The sequence below is a fragment of the Oxyura jamaicensis genome, chromosome 4 (genome assembly GCF_011077185.1).
Source record: "Oxyura jamaicensis isolate SHBP4307 breed ruddy duck chromosome 4, BPBGC_Ojam_1.0, whole genome shotgun sequence".
Lineage (NCBI taxonomy): Eukaryota > Metazoa > Chordata > Aves > Anseriformes > Anatidae > Oxyura > Oxyura jamaicensis.
In genome coordinates this window covers 82708272-82726004 of record NC_048896.1, presented here as the reverse complement: position 1 = coordinate 82726004, position 17733 = coordinate 82708272, and the positions used below count along the sequence as shown (strand labels likewise).

Genomic DNA, 17733 nt, shown 5'->3' with positions numbered 1-17733 from the left:
CAGATCAAACAGTCCCTCCTGTATTTTGGGTAACTCTAGTTTCACTACTTTTTAAACAGATCCAATTGACTGTAGAAAAAGGAATGTTACCATATCTGTGACAGACATTCAATGTGACAGAAAATAAGAAATCTAGACTGGAGAGAGAGTATAAATCATGGAAATCCTTCATGGATTTGGCAATATTGCTTCTGCAATCTCATTGACTTGGGTGCAGGCAAGAAACACAGGATCAGAGCAAGTAGAAACAAGATCTGACTTCAGTGTCTTACAAAATCTATTGAAAATTAAGCAAGAAATTAGGCAACACTTTGCTTGAGAAAATGAAAGTCTGGGGTTTGCCCTGCTGCTGTCAATGGCCATTCACTGAAATGTTTTAACAGATGGGGGAAAAAGGGAATTCTGTCTCCCTGCAGTTCATATTGCTTGTGCCAGAGAAGTTACTTAACATGTGGATTCAGAAATATTCACTCATTTTTTATTCTCTGTCATGGAAGATTAGATCTGCCTGCCCCACAGTTAGTCAGGAGGTGACTGAAAAATCAGGAAAAGTTCATTTATGTCAGGCCTTGAAACACCTTCTGTTTCAGCATTACAGAACTACAGTTTGCTTACCTAGTTATTCAGCAGTTTATTTAGCAAAGTATAGGTTGAGTTCATTAGCAGGATATTTAATCCAACCAACTCCTATAATTTGTTAGCCTTGGCAAGGATGGCTCAACAGCTCACAAAGAGGGAGCAATTATGGCTGGCACAGCAAACTGAACTCTGAGAGGTGTGAATAAACTCCCTCTAATCTAGGTTTCATTTTGATTTTGAATTGAACATTCGGCATTTGTTGACTAACTAAAGTCAGGAAAAACAAAAGCTATCAGAAAGCTGTCCTGTTCACAAAGAGCAAATATGCAAAAGGATCAGTTCAGATAAACTCTGATTGAAGGGGCTGTGTTTGATATGTTACATGACAAAATTGCTAAGGAGATGACAACCTCAGAAAAGCTGATTTTAAGCCATAAATAGTAAGACATCCCCTCCTGCCCCCCAACTAAGAAGAGTAAAGGACCATGAATAGAGCAACTGCTGTTCAGTTTTGAGAGTTTTTGAGTACGTTTGGGCTGGTGGCCAGTTGGGGCCTGTGTGCTATCATGTTCAGATGGCTCTGGACTAACAGCAAGACACCAAGCACCCCATCCAAGAGCAGCAGGCACAACACAAGAAAGCTTCAAAGCTTCAAGCAGTTCAAACATCTGCAATTTACAAGGTTCTAGTGATACAGATTCCTCTTGATGGGCATACACCACCTGCACATTTATCTCCCAAGCACAAAATATATTACCTCTATTAAAATATTATGTCTGTGTCAACACTGCAGTAACATGTACAGAGACAATGTGGAAATCAGAAGAGCAGCTTAGAGATGAAAAAATTTACTGTAATTATATAACCATCACAGCCTCTCAGTGACCAAAAGGGATTTGCACTCAGAGTAAGTCTCTTTCAGGTGCAGCACAGAATAGTTTTTTTTTTTTTTTTTTTTTTTTTTTTTTTTTTTTTAATGGGAAAAAGAAGCACTCAGAGTGACAACACTAAATAACCCAAATAGATTCAGTAAATCCCATTGTATCATGGTAGACTGATGTCTAATTATTAGATCTCACTTTGCAAACATCTATTTTTAATGAGTGTCCTTTTTCCTCCTTTCCTCATCTCTTATTTGGGAAAGCAAAATTGTTGCCCTGGTTTCAGCTGGGATAGAGTTAATTTTCTTCATAGTTTCTCAACTGTCCAACTTGAGTACTTTGGTTCCCTATCTATTTTATTGGAAATCAGTGGGTGATTCAGAAGACTATTTTAATTCAACCCTAAAATTCTAGTAAAAGATCGAGGAGCAAAGTTTGAATCTCACTCCTTCCCCTAGCTTGTGTGCTTTAGAGTTACTGCTGCTAACTTTTTCCATGCAACTTACAGCCAAAGTTCTCTACAGCTGAACACCTGCACCTTTCAGAAAAAGGAATCATCCTTGCAAGGTAATGGACTTAAGCTGAGGAATTCCCCGTTCTTCCAGTTGGGTGCTTCCATCACTACTCTATAGCATGTACGTCAATGAAGTGTGTTCCTCTGATACTATAAATTGTGCATACATACTCATACAAAATAAACCTACAACTGATTATTGAAAAGATTGATTACTTACAAAATCCAATGTGAAGATCAAATGTAAAGTTTAGTTTTTGTGTTACCCAAATCAGGAACAATTTACGTATTAGATTTTCATAAGTGACAACTTTCTGATTAAAAGAGGTGCTAAGGAATGTCAATAGTTCCAATATTAATGTGCCATTGCTGGAGTCAGGTGTGGTATGACTTCAATACATCACAGAGCATTCCTGTGGTACTGAACTATTTAGTTAGAGCTCACCTCCAACAGATATTGTAGACACCTCAGCTTCCGGAAGCACCTGTTGTCTTAAGTAATTAATTGATACAGTGTTACAAAATTTATAATATATATATTTATTTACAATATCTGTAGTGTCAGTGCTAGAGTGTTTACAAGGTGCTGTATTTCTCTATCTGGATTTCAGTATTTCACAGAATTTACAATCTGATCTCCTCTACCGAGAAATGAAAAATTTAATTTAAAGCTGAGTATTTGACAAACACAGGAAAGTATTTGTTGACAAGTTTCAAAAAATTGGTTTGTATCAAGTTTAAACTATCCCTCCCTCCCTGAGTCAAACCCTTCAGAATGTTTCTAAATTTGAGAATTTGCTCCAAACTAGGCATTACTTACCACTTCTCCAAAGTATGCTTCACTCTCAGTGCTTTCTGAAGTTCAGTCAGTTCAGAAGCAATTTTTGGATTGCTAGAGCAGCTCTCTTCTCTGAAATAGGAACAGTTAAATTACCAAACTAAGCTTAGTGCCAGATTTAACTTTTTTATACCTTTTCAGAACTAATAAATAATTAACAGTAATAACCACAACAAAAAAAAATAGTAAGACACTTTGGCTGGAATTCATGCAATAAATTTTTCTACCCAATAGAAATGAACTGCCTTGTATGGCTGCAATACTATACAAGAGATCTTTGTTTCCACTGCCGCACGGTGTGAAAAAGCTTTGCTTCCCACATTTGAACCAATAGACATTTGAAATGCAATCGCCTAAGGCTAGGACCTGCATTCATGTACTCTTGTTTACAAATGACCTGGTTCAGGAACACCCACAGAATTCCATGTGCGTAAGTGACCTTTAATAGTGATGTGTTGGGCCAGTACTTGTGTGTGTAAGAGTGCATAGTACTGGTCAGGAGTCACCCCTTGTTTCACAAGGCTTTGAAACATTAAGACATACTGTACAGTAACAAAAAGCACGGTAGCTCATAAAAAGATTTAACCTGTCTCTTGTTATGGCTTTGTGCCAGAGAGGAACTTCATATCAGTGTTGGTTTAAATACTAAACAAAACGTTGGTTGGGACAAGGCTGTAACACTTCTACTTGTGCTTGCAGTTCCGCATATCACAAAGCTAAGTGGAGATAAGAACAATCTTAGGTATGAGAAGGTGTGCTCCATGTTGCCTTTTCCCTGCTATTATGCATATTGCTTACTCTGAAAATCCATTGCATGTCAAGTTAGGTTCATCAGCATTTATTCAAGGACATTGATAGCTAATTTAATTGGATTATCTATATTCTTGCAAGTACTAAGCTATCCAAGATGCATTAGGTAGAGAGGCAGATGTACAGATGTTAGTTGGCTGAAATTCCAAATTCTAGATGAGATTTGAAGTAACTTTGTTCAAGTTGGCATTATTGAACATGTGGTGCTTAGTCTGTCTTTCAGGTTATGACCTGGTAGCTCCTACAGATCATTTTTGACACTGTTGTGTAAATGTCAATGAAGGTAACAAAGGGATTGAGTCCTCAAAAGATATTACCATCAAATTTGCTTCAGCTTAACATGGGCATCCTTCTTCAGTTATAAGGAGACTATTATGAAAACCTCTTTTGAGGGACAGGAAAGAAGTTCTGTATAACATTCTCTAGCATGTTTATCTAAAAGTATCCTTAAACTTGGCACCCAATATCTCATAATTAAGAGCAGCCCACTCTGTGCTAGAACTAATCCTTTCAGACTAAACAAAACTACTTCTTTGATCCAAGCTTTCCCTAGTTTTAGATTCAAGTTTATCAAGTTTGTATCAGCTTGAGCAAGAATATAAAGAAATCATCTCAAGGACAATTTACATAGTCATGACCAAGAAATAGGACAAACAAATCAAGAATTATTTTGTTAGATACCACACAAGAAAGAATCAAAGAAAGAGAGACAACATTTACAAGCAAGCCTAAGTTGAAAGTTCACCAAGTGAATATTCAGAGAAAAGTCAGTGAAATGTTAATTTCATGTTCAAGACAAATTTTTTCATTGTTATGAAGTTAGAAATGCCAGAATAAATGTGATAACCAGACTTGTAATAACCATAAATAAATTTGATAACCATATAGTGTTTGTAGCTATGTGTGAATGCTTGTTCACACTTAAAGATGTGGTTGGTTTCTATGCAAGCAAGCCCATGCACAAATTCAGTCTCAAACTGGTAAACCAAACTTATGCTCAGATTTCAGCTCTGCAAAAACTTCCTACTCTGGCAAAGCAGTAGAATATAGTTTAGTTTTAAACCCAGCTCCATAGGACAATTAGGCATATACATACTTCACTAGTGAAAGAGAATAACTCACTTCTCACTGAGTCAAAACCCCAAAACTGTGATTTCATATCTTTCATGGCTATGTGTCTTTCATAGAAACATAACATCTTCCTGCGCTGCTAAAACCACAAGTCTGAAAAAATAGCCAGTACACTGATCTTTTTTATTTAATAGCTTTTTCAGCTTAGAAGTGTCAAAGTCCCCAGTATATAGGCTTCAGTACAAGCAAGAGCTTGCTTTTTCAGTCATTTATAAAATACACAGTATGTTCCTGCATTCATTATAAAAGATCTAACAGATCAAGGGGAAAAACAGAATAGGAATATTAAATATTTTTAAAAAGGATTTTACTAATTATTAGATAATACTGCCTTGGATCAGCTACAGCAGAATATTTTCCAGTTCTTTGTAGGAAAAAGTGGTTAATAATCACCTTTCACTGTGTTGGTCATTAGTGTTGTTTCAACCATTTTCTCTCATTTACACATGAAAGTTTTGTATGTCATCATTTAGGAAAAATCTCATGAACCATGAGTTTAATGTTATCGTTACGTTAGGGTTACTTCCAGTATTACCTTCCATGTAAATTAAAGCTAGCTTAATCTTTGCCAGGTTATTTCCAGTGAGGTCAGCCTGGCATCCATCTGCCATTTAGTAAATGTTGAATTAAATATTGACAAGTAGTAGCTTTTATATAGTAAGGTCATGCCCTGAGTTAAGATCAGAGCTACTCCTGGGTGTACATTTTTTCCAGGTGGAAAGGAAATACCCTCAAAGTAACTTTTGTTAGAAAACAGGATTATGCCCCAAAATAATGCCTTTCTAGGCTGGAAATTTGGAGCTCAGGACTGAAGAATTTATTTTCTGATGTTCAGAAAATAACTTCAGAATTCTCAAGACTGAAATGCTTGAGCAGTTTATATTGTCTTTATTGATGCTGTAATCAAGGCAACTTCTGCTCACCATGCTACTACAGGTGTGAGCCTCCCTCCTGTCCCTGTGTAGTAGTAGCACCTGCTTCCAAAGGGCAGGTATGCCCTGACAGATGAAGTCTCTATATATCTTTGATTACGGTCTCATTATAGGCACCAAAGACAGGTAGATGATTTCTAAAGAAACAGTTTTTCCAACAAGGAATGTAGCACTTCTGGTTACATTTAGGAAGTGTTTCCTACTCTTTTCAAATCCTTCAGAGGAGAACCACTGATCTCTTTTGAAAGATCATTCAAAATGATACCATGTCATGCTAAAACACATGGTCCTTCCAGATAAAGCTCCAAGTTCTAATGTACGAAAGGGATCGTCATTGTTGGCATAATGACTCCTCTCAGCCTTAGATATCACTCTTGACTTTTGTGGAGGGGTAAATAAAGCAAAATATCTTTGCATGCATTGCATCCTCAGCTAGTTCCCAGCTTTCTCAAAACTTGAGTTGTAGTGCTTGAACTTCAGCCCTCTGGGAGCCACAGGCAGTTGCTGAAGCCCAGAGTCCAAGCATTCCTTGCACTGTTGAATGTGCCTAAAAAGGAGGCAGAGAAAGCTCTGAGGAGAAATATCTAATCATGTTGCCTTTGTGTGAAAGTCAGTCCTGGAAATCAGGCTAGGAAAGTAAGTTTTGCCAGACTTCATCTTGTACAACCCACACAGTTATTTTAAAATCACAAATCCCAGCTTTGCTTCAAGTTGCCAGACCCTTTTAGCTTGTTTAGCTGTAGTTTTAGGTCTGATATCTAGTTTTTCCTCATCTTAAGACTAAAAATAATGCAGGGATATTTGTGTAACAAATTAGTGTCTCTGCAGATTCATGAAGCCTGGCAAGCAGCAGCTCAACGTTTATTCTCATGTGAAATTACCAAAATATTCCCTTCTAAAAGCTGGGAAAGATAATGTGTTATAGGAATTGGCTTCAAATTGTCATTACCTTATTCTGTGCAAGTAAAGCTTCATATGTAAATATGGTAGACTTCAGTATGTTATCAACATAGGTGCTTTTGTCCCACTGTGAGCAATGAGAGAGTGGAAGAACTAGTGAGGTAGAACTAGTGAGGTGGACCCCCCCACACACACATACACACACCTTTGACTGATTTCCAGATACATTTAAATGTCTTTTGCTGTAGCTTTAAAAATATTACAAAAAAATATTTTGTCACACTTAATAGGTTTCAATTACATGAATGTAAGAATGTGAAACTCCCTTACATTTCCATAGGTTATGAAATACTAGAAAGACTGCGGGGAGAAATGCCTGCTTTGCATTTCAAAAGCTAGGGGGGTCAAAGTCTGTTAGTTATTACCATTTCCAGACGTTCTTGATGTCAGGGCCCTGGGCTCAGGGCCAATATGGTTGATAGGTGCAGGCACCTAGCCATGAGGAGAGCTGCTTTGAGCTGATCTGTGGTGCAGCCAAGGTGGGGACTCTCCCTCCACCTTCATTCTGGATGGCATGGTGATACTCTCAGCTGTTTTCCTCTGTCCAGCATAAGCTGACCAAGACCTTTACCCTCACCAACAGGCCTGACTTTGCAGGTGAAATTCATGCCTGCCTCCTCACCATGGACTCATCTATAGGCCACTGGGCTGTGCCTGACCCTGGGTGCTGGGGTCAGGGGCCTTTTGCTGACTTCAGTTCCCATCTTAACCTCAGGCATGCCTCATCAATCAGGGGCATCTGTGGCTCAGGGTTGTTGGCTGAACCTGGCCACTGCCACTAGATGACTTCTGCTCTCTGTGCTCCTGGCTCCCCTTCTAGTTGCAACTTGTGGTTGCTGCACCCTGATATGTGGGGCCTCCTGACTGCCCTTCTGCCCCTCTCTGCCACCCTGACCAATATCCACCTCCATAGTTCCTTCCTTGTTTCCAGCAGAGCCAACTGACAGCAGCATAGGAACATAGAAGGTTTGGGCTTGAAGGGACCTTATAGATCGCCTGGTTCCAACCCCCCTGCCGTAGTCAGGGACACCTCCCACTAAATCAGGTTGCTCAAAGCCCCTTCCAACCTGGCCTTGAGCACCTCCAGGAATGGGACTTCCACAGCTTCTCTGAGCAACCTGTTCCAGTGCTTCATTGCCCTCATATTAAAGAATTTCTTCCTAATATCTAATCTAAATCTACACTCTTTGTTTAAAACCATTGCCCCTTGTCCTATCACTACACTCCCTGATAGAGTTCCTCTCCAGCTTTCTTGTAAACCCTCTTTAGGTACTGGGAGGCTGCTATAATGTCTCCCTGTCTCAGTTAGCATCTGCTAACTGGAAACATAATCTGCAACAACACAAAATTGATTTTAGGGATAAAAATGAGACCAGAGATATAGTACCTAACATACATTAAAGGCAGCATATATAGTAAATTCAGATGTCATGAGCAGCTGCAGACCAATCCAGTAAGAATAACATACTGGATGTGCAGATGACTTGTCACCACCACCACCACCCTCTAGGGGGGAACAACCAGCCTTCAGACTCAGAGGAGAAGGGAAAAGGTGGACATAATGCCAGAGGAAGGGGCAGGAGCTGGGGAGGGTGTGTATAGTAATTTTCACTGTATTGTTAGTCTCTCTCTGTTTCTGTAATTGATACAGACTGATAATGATGAGACTCTTAAAACTCCAGTTATACTTACAGTAAGCCCACAATTAACCATAAATCTTTCACTAACAATAAATTCCTGTTATATCTAAGGTGTGCCTTCTCTTTGCCCATAAGCAGTATCTTGAGCATAACAGTGTTTCCAGTGCATGTTTTTCTGCTCTGGAAACCAGAGTCACTTAAATTGTGATCCCTTTAACTTAGATCTCTAAAAAACTAGAAAAGGAAGTGGATGACACTGTGGAAGTTTAGTATATTTATTTGTCAGTAGCAGAATTCTAGTGACTGGTTAACTCTAGTATCAGCAGAAGGAATGCTCCATAAAAAGATTCTTTGCTCCAGTTGCAAGCAAGTTGTAAAACATTTCTTCAACATTAAACTGAAATGTCAGTCTTTAATCAAACTGGTAAGTAATACTTCTCAACAACTTAATTTATACAAATAATTATTTAAACAGGACAGCATATTCCAGGAAGACATTTGAAATGAAAGTAATTTCACTGTAAATGAATCTACTTGTTTTCAAGTAAATAAGACAGAGTTTTATTCATTAACTGAAGACCATTATTTTGAATCCAAACTTTTCTTTCATAGAGGAAGTATAACTGTGAATAGGTCTTAGCACATTGTTTACTATACTTAAAACTCATTTCTACAAGGTGATGAGCATGTATCTAGCATGGGACTGAATTTGGAGGATGACTTTTCATGAAAAACTGCTCATCAGTTTTAGTCCTCAACATTATACTATGAAATAGTCCCATAAATATTATTTCTTGTGCTTTCTATGGTTCTGATTGTACTGTAATGGACAGATCACAGATTTGTTTTTATGGGGAGAAAAAAAAAAAGGCCTACCCAAGCCCCGTTGCAGAGTTTCACACTGCGCTGTTGCAAGCACTAATTACTGATGTTGAAAAAAGTACCCCAAGCCTTCAAAAAAGATGTCAAAAACCCACAGGAAGTAATCATGCATTTGGTGAATAGCTCTTAGCAAGAGATCTTTTCCAGAAAAAAAGATTGCCTGCCCGTTAACCACACAAACCTCCAGATACATGAATGTAAAACTTTCAGGTAACATAAAAACATCAAGTTATAAATTTGCAGACAGCCCTGTAATAGCCCCATATCTTCCTTTTGGCTTGATGCTGACAGCTACTATATAAGGTTTCTTTTGCCTGTTCACTTTACCCATACTCAACTATTTTCTGTTGCAACCTTTTGGTCTGTTGACGTTAATTACTGACTTTTAAGTTCAGTTAGAGTTGATCTCTGCCCACTCTTTCTGCTGCAGATTTGCAATTTGAACAAGCTAAAATAATTTTATGATGTAATCTAACATGAAAGGAAGAACACTGAAATAAAGCAAGTCCTTAACAGTAACATTGTCACTAGATTGTTGGAAGAACCTAGGTCATTTCACAAGACTCAAACTTTATTGCCAACACAATGTGATCATGACTGAATTATAACCGAATGCATGACTAATGCAATGTATTTTGAAAATCCCAGAACACTTCCATACTGCATTTTGCTTTGCTGTTGGTTCAAGGGGCATTACTTTCATGATAAGACTTACATTGTTAATTGATAAAACAAACCTGCAAACAGAAGCAGGAATTTACAGATAATAGACAATAGCCAATGCAGAAGAATGTATGCAGACAGGGGCTTATTTCCCAAGTAAGCATTGAAATAACTTAATTGTATAGCATGATTTGAGGTATAGATCTCCACACCTGTTTATGAGTGTAATGAAAATCAAGGTTCTGAGTACTTTGCGTGACCAGATCTGTGAAGGGTAATTTGATGTTCCAGAGCAATAACAGAATGCAAGAACATTCACACATACAAGTTATACAAGTGCTAAAACTCCATGCTAAATTGGATATTGGTCAGTATCTGAATTTAGCTACTTATGCATAAAATTAGTTCCATCAAATGTTAAAGCAATGCTCAATACCACCAATATCTGGGATTTGTATTGCTCAATCATTGAGTTATTTTTGAAAAGCAGGGCAGATGCAAGAAGAGCTTTTGCATAATGGTACTCGGAAGAGTCCTTGTGTTGCTACAGATCCAGACAGTAGCCAGCAGTACATTCTGCTATGGATATTTCCTCTTACAGAAGTACTAAGGAGCTAGACAAGATGCAGAAAAGTGCAGAAATGATGAATACTACTATGTGAGACTACGTATACTAAGAACTCTTTAGCTTAGGAAGGAGATGGCTGATATGTCTCACAACACAAGAGTTAGGGAGCTTCCATAGATGTCATTAGAAAAGAAGCTAAAATTAACAACCTCATGTATTGATCCTGTGTAACCCAAAGCTACAAGGCTGAATCAAACAAAACAATGGTTAGTTTCATTACACAGATACTGTTTGGTTAGCTGACTGTCCCTTGCAAAGGTTCTCCAAGCAAAAGAACTCAAGAGAAAGGGCTGGTAAACAGAGTTGGATTACAAGCACATTTGTGCATAAATAGGATGTCTTGTCAAGTTAGAAAAGTGAAAACCAATTTTATGACATTTTATGACATTTATATGTAGCCTATGAAGCCAAACTACCTTATATGGCATAACAGGAGTGTGGCCAGTGAACAAACCAGTTGACACTGAAGACATGGCATCTGTACAATGCAGAGCTTGGTTGTGGCTGGGGGATAGAGGATAATAGGGAAAGAATAAATATTTATTTTGGATTAATGGCAGTTGATCCTATGGGCTGAATTATTATCAGCAGTTTGATGACCTCCTGGAGTATATCTTTTGGTTTAACTTCATCTGAAAGGAAACCAGTTCACGTGTTTCAAGACTTCTCTGCGTCACAAGCTAGGGAATGTCTTGGTTTACCACAATCCAAACAAAAATAGTACTGTGGTTGCACCAGAATCTCCCCCATATGCCCAAAGAATCTCCCCTCGTCTAGAAGTGTAACAAACAACCTCACCCTTATGTTTCTCCCCTTCCAATAGAGGTTTGGGGTGTTTATTTTAAAGAATCGCTTCAGACACAGGAAGTGTCTGTTTTGGTAAATATTCTCCAGTTTTCCTGAGTTGCAGCAGTGCTGCCAGGAACTGTTGCACGAGAGAACTCAGCACAGTGGTAAAATTGGTCTGGAGCCAAACCCCTCATGTCAGAGAGAAGCAGAGCACCACAGCCCTCACTGCTTGCTAGGGAAGCCAGTAAGACGCAAAAATCAACACAATGGTGCACTGCAGCCTGCAGAAGGAGCTTATTGGTAATACAGCCCTACAAGTTAAATACCCTCTGTTAAAGCAAGAAGCTGAGAGTGGGATGCAAAGAGCAGAGGAAGTCAATCTAATTATGAGAAGAACTGGACTACTATCAGACTGTTCCAAGTTGTTAGTTTGCCTTAAGTGCAATATTTAAGGCATTTATTTCTCATCACCTTTTCTCCATCCTCACAAAGTTACCAGAATCAAAATCCTTATTTCCTTTTCAGAAGGGGTTTAATTAAAGTTCTCACCTTCTCACTCCCATTTTATTTGATAATTGCTCATACTGTTTCTACTTCGGCTGAGATACAGCAGATCTTACTGGCTATAGGTGGGGTTCGGCAGGTCTTGGCTATTTATATCTAAAGACCAGGAACAAGTACTATTGTAAACATGCAAAAGTCTCTATAGATTCTTTTACTTTTCTTTTTGTGGTAGAGGAATACCACGCATCAGAGTGTTAAATATTATGTGTCTGTCACCCCTGCTTCATTTTCCTCCCCAGCCCAAATCCTTTTTGCAAGAAATGCATGCACCATAGGCTTTCTGAGCATTTTTTTTTGTTCACTGATGTTGGTCAACAAAGGTTTGGGCACATCAGGTGTGTAGGGTATGCTGTTGAGCTCCACAGACTGCTTCCATCCCTTTACGCTAAAGTCCCACTACAGAGAATGGAGGGGCACAAGGATCATAGACTTACTGGCAAACTCAACCTTTTTCCTTTTTTTCCTTTCACTTATTTTCATAGAGTTATATGTATACATATATTATAAAATAGAGCAGATTCTCAGTTTATGAGAATAAGTCTGGTCTAAAAAGAATGGCTCAGCCAGGCACATAACTGTAAGCAGCAGAAATAGACATCATATAAGATCTTCTAGCAATAGTAAAACACTTCTCTGGTCTAATGCACATTTTCTCCTCCTCTCCCACCTCATCACCATTTCTGAACATGAAATCATCAAGTTTGATATACAGCATTAAGAGGTTGCCCCAATAGATGGTTTAGTGTAAAACTGCTCTTTGATCTTCCATAACATGTCACGTGTCAACTGGTGAGATGAAGACAATGTATTATATTAATTCTGTTGCTGAAAGAGTCATCTGCGTGGCACTTAGACTTCAGACCAAACAGTGTAAGGCATAACAGTGTTTCAAAGAAACACCAAGAGCAAATATCCTCCCCATAGTTTAATTACTGGTTACCAAAAAATTGTATGACATTTAAACAGAACCAAATACTGTTTTATCAGGTTCACCATAACAAGATGGTAATCTACAAGCAAACATGTTAATGCCACTGCATTTGAGGTTTTACACCTTTGTACTCAAGATCTTAACAGATGTAGAGACGATAGCCACCACAGAGAAGTGAAACACGGCAAATTTGTCTAAACTAGTGAAACATTGTGAGTTTCAGCTAATATGGACTCTATTTACTATTCCCCCATTCTACCCTAACCTGGATCAATTCTCAGACAGTTAATAACAGCTGGAAAATTTCCTGGTTGTTTCATTAGACTGCAAAAGCATAACCCAGGGAAGCCTGAACAGTAACAACAAAAACTAAGTTGTGCAATAATTGCTGTTGTGAAAGATGTATGCAGCTTCTAGTCAGCCTATAAGAAACAGCTATCTAATGTGGCAGAATAACATGGACAAACCTTTAATGTGGCCACTGTTACACCTGTGCTGTGCTTTTTTTTGTTTGTTTGTTTTACTGTCTCAAAGCAAACCTTCCATACCTTACTGTTATAACCTCTTTTACTACAATACCTGCCATCATAAATGTTGATGCATTAGGTTGGTACATATATCATGTGCTAAAGACACTTATGTAGAGTATTCCATGCAAATGGAATATGTGTAACTCCCTGAAATGGATATGTGTAACTCCCTGAAATAGTTCATTGCTGGTGTCCACTCTAGTTGGATACACTCTCAACAATCCTCAGAACAGCAAGGTAACATCAGCGTTAAATCCTGCATATCCAAAAGACTTCTCACTTCTCTCAAAACAGAAATTTGGAATGTTGATTTTCTCCATTCAGTCTCCTGCCACTGTTCTTCTGCTACTAACCTTCCCTGTTCCACTACCCACAGCACTTGATCTCAAGCCACAGAACTCATTCCTGGAGCTCCATAGGCTGCTGACCCTCCCTCATCTTTCCTCACATCTCTGCAGGACTGGGGCATGATGTTATCAGAGGCTCAGTTTTACCCCATTGGCTCCCCCATCCTCTGACTTGGTTTGTCAATTAATCATTTTGATTAATGCTTGTTCCTCTTTACATGCAAAGTACTACACTACATCATCCTGCTGTCTGCAACTGCCCCAACTCAGTTTTCCTTGAAACCCTAGCCCTCTTCAACTCATTTCTCTGTGCATAAGTAATTTAAACCTAAACGTAGTAAAGAATGCCATGTACTATTGTTCATCTCTTTCTAGGGACATTACTTTGTCCTCACACTTCACCCCAAAATGCAGAACAGGAAATACTAATGCTAAAGACTGTTTACCACACCAAACCCTATGGCATTCAAAACTCATTATGTGACCTCTGTCCTGACCTACATTGACTGATTAAAGCCTAGCATCCTTTGTCAGGTAGGAGATACCAAGGACAAGATAATCTCTCAGACCCAAGGTTAGATTGCTGCAAATTTACATGAATATCTTTGCTCTGACTCACTTGTGCACATAGTCCCACACAAGCCGCAGCCCATTTCAAGACTTGTCTGTGTTACACAAGTCTCTGGCTGATCATGCATTTTAGAGACAGCAGATCATATATATTATTCCTCAGATCTAAATTTCTGTTGCAATGTGTATGTAAAATTTTGGATGACTCCAACTGCATTTAGACACTAAACATCCCAACTTATCCTAATTCACCCTCACATCTAAGCTGACATTATCTTAACTACTGATACAAGTTGTTTTTCCTGTCCAGGTTGCCAAGAAAATGCTTGGAGATTAGAGTGAGGGATTTTGCAGATCTGGGTAGGAAAAGGGATGATGTGACAGCTTCAAATAACTACAGAGACTGAGACAAGGCCTCACAGCTTTTAATCACATGCTGCTTAATTTTTTTCCAAAACCCAAGGAGGGAGGAATCTGGCTGTGACTTCCTTTTAAGCTGGCCTCTTCTCTGCATGCTCTCTCATGTTTGCAAGAATTACCTTGAAACACTGACAGATCAGCAGACAAAACATTTTTAACTGTAGTTGCTCCTCCTCAAGGTTACACTTAGGTGTTTTTACATGAAATTTAACCACTCAGTTTCTGTAAAAGTACAGGAAGACTCCAAACCCTTTGTCTGAGTGCAATAGTTGATACCATTTCAAAGCATTCTGGTGATACACGCTCTAGTTGTATTATGATCTTATTCTATCTGCTTCACTTGCTCAAGAGCTCCAGTAAATTATTTCTTAATCCTTTTGAAAAACAGCTTGCTCTCCAAAGATATTTGTAGTGGAACAGCTTCCTATTATGGAACCTCAAGTTCTTTTTCATCTGAAAATACAGATATCTTCTTATATTACCTATTTTATTCTTCCTTTTAAAAATAAAATCATAATGCACAATTTTTTATGACCCCCCCCCCCCCCCCAAAAAAAAAGGAAAAAAACTTGTCAAGTTGTAAACTAAGAAGCAGTAATAAAGTAATAAATGTTTTTTCCTCACACTCCATGACGCAACAGAAAATCCTTCTGCAATTATAGCTAGGTAATTTGACAACTCCCTAGTTAAACAAATCTTTATTACTTTGCTTTCTTCCCATTGTCTGTGATGTTTGTTCATAAAGTTTATTCTCCGTAAAAGTCTAGGATGAGTCAAAAGCTTCATTGCCACATCCACTTTAACACCAGGACTAGGAATGAGGATCATCTTCTGGCTGCTAACGCAAAGCCATGAGAAAGACCCCATGTTCCTTAGTAGGATTTGTCTACCTCATTGCAGGAAGGAAGAAAAATAAACCCCCTTGAACCATTACTTGTCCACCTTCCCCTTTGTTCATAGGTTAGTTTTGTTTGAGTTGAGTCCTCCTCTTCTCCCCTTGCTCCTTTACTGCCAAGCAACATGGAACACATTTCATCCATAGGGTGAGGGCCAAAATTATTCCTCTATATAGGGACAAAATTGAGAGGATAAATAGGGAATATGAGGTTGGCAAGAATGGAGCAGGTGCTTACAAAGAGTGGGCTAATACTGTCTGGACAAGACCCCTGGGAAGTATCAGGTCTTGTTGCTTGATGAGCAAGCAGGGCTGCATGCAATAGCTCGCAACAGCTGGCTCTCCTGGTCCCTACCTCCTGGCCCCTACCAGTGGTGCAGAGCGAGGCAGGCCAACCATCTCACATGTCTGATACTAATGTAAAAAATTGGATTTTATACACATTTTTACTCATCTTCTTGTATTACTATTAAATACATTAACTGTGACCAGTCTAAAAACATGAGTGAATTACTCACTGCCAAATTAAGGGTCTCTGCCAGCCTAGCTTCTAGCTTTGCAGCCTTAATGAGTTTTGTACTTTATGACTTAGTGCAACTGGACTTTTCTAGATATTCCAAGTCAAACATTTTGGTTACTGAGATGTGCATCACTCCAAGACTCTGGAGACAGCAGATGAGTATTTTTGAACAAACATACAGAAACAAATATACAAAAAGTTTGAAGTCAGTCAGTAAGCAAGCCCACTGCCTGCACTTCTTTTATCACCAGTTACTGCCTCCTAAAAATTGGTCTGAAGTGCCCAAAGGGCATTTGAGAAAGGCATTTTATAGGCCTTGGGGTATTGTTCATCTCAAAGAAGAGTAATGAAGTGAAAATTTACTCCAGATTAATTGACAAAAAGGTTATAATTTTTTTTTCTGATCTTCTTGACATACTTCAGACAGTTTGATCATTGCTTGGTTTTCACACTAGGTGCCTAAGCAAAGACAAAGCAAATTGCAGAAAGCAGCCCTTTCTTCTGTCTTAGAACTCAAAAGATAATGAATAAGAAGAGAAGAGAAACAAAAATCAGAGCCTCAACTTAAACCTTCAGTGGTTTTTACGTGTTTTTAGGTGTTCCAACAATACCTTCTGTGTTTTTTAGGAGAACAGCTTAAATCTTCATGAGAAAATCTTTCCTCCATGAATTGCCTCAGCACATGTAGCATATATAATTCAGAATTAAGCCCCTTGACTGAGAAAGTAATATCTTTATTGTTTTTAGAAGGATATATGCTGCAAAGATTTCTCAACCCTGCTGTCCTGCCTTCCAGTTAAGGAAAACATATTTAAGTTTTTAAAATGTATGTAAATATAAACTATACGCCATAAGATTCAGTGTAGAGATTCCCATTAACTAGCACAAATATTTGATAATTTTTCTTACAAAATTCAAGAGTCGCAACTATCTATTGCAAGTTTCTACATGTATTACTACATACTCTAAGAACCACCATATCAACCCTTTTTTTCTTTAGATCTTACTATTGTAAAAATTATTTCCTTGTGTAATGGTTAGAATGTTTATGCCAAACCCCAAGTTTATAACTCAGAATTTGTGCCAAGGACCTGAAAATACCTATGATTTTTTATTTATTAAATATAATTAGTATTTTACTCTACTTTTTGCAATAAAGCTACTTGCCAAGTTAGCATATGATTAATCTATGCTTGCATCAATTAAAAAAGCATTAGACTACCTCTGAGGAGCTCAGTGGTTACAGAGCAATGCCTTCAGAAGATAAAATTGTGCTATTACATGCATAGCCTTCTCTCAGAATCAGAAGATTTCCCTTAAAAACAAACCTTTGGTGAATCTAAACAGATGACTGAGCGCTGGGCATCCTCTGCTGTGATGGCATGCAACAGAAGCAATGAGAAAGTGAAGAGCTTCTTCTCCTCCCAGTCAGCATACAGGATACAAACAGTATTAGGAAAGAGAGCCAACCCCTATGTTTGCAAGTCGGATTTCAATCACTGCATTGCTGATGGAGGTGGGGGAGGCACGCCTGCCATCTCCGCTGTCTAGAAGTTGCTAAGGCCTTATGAGTATAGCAGCCAAATACATAAATCATACCTCTCAGTTCACCAAGTCTTCCTTTGCCCAACACACTCACTCCCCCATGGGGATGATAAGTACATCGCTATAAGTTTTTGAAAATGAAGTAGGAGCTGAATGGTAACTAA

General features: G+C 38.5%; 1 protein-coding gene across 4 annotated transcripts in view; it reads right to left on the bottom strand.

The window, feature by feature from the left end:
* The window catches only part of SLC2A9 (solute carrier family 2 member 9), a 126808-nt gene extending 109327 nt beyond the window's left edge, over positions 1–17481 (bottom strand). For 2 of the 4 annotated variants that reach the window (XM_035324805.1, XM_035324806.1), the window contains exon 1: positions 17353–17481. The gene's annotated coding sequence lies outside the window, so the exon portion shown is untranslated. Of the gene's footprint in view, positions 1–2794; positions 2885–17352 lie in introns of all 4 variants that reach the window. The other 2 variants (XM_035324804.1, XM_035324803.1) reach the window with 2 other exon arrangements.
* Positions 17482–17733: the final 252 nt, after the last annotated feature.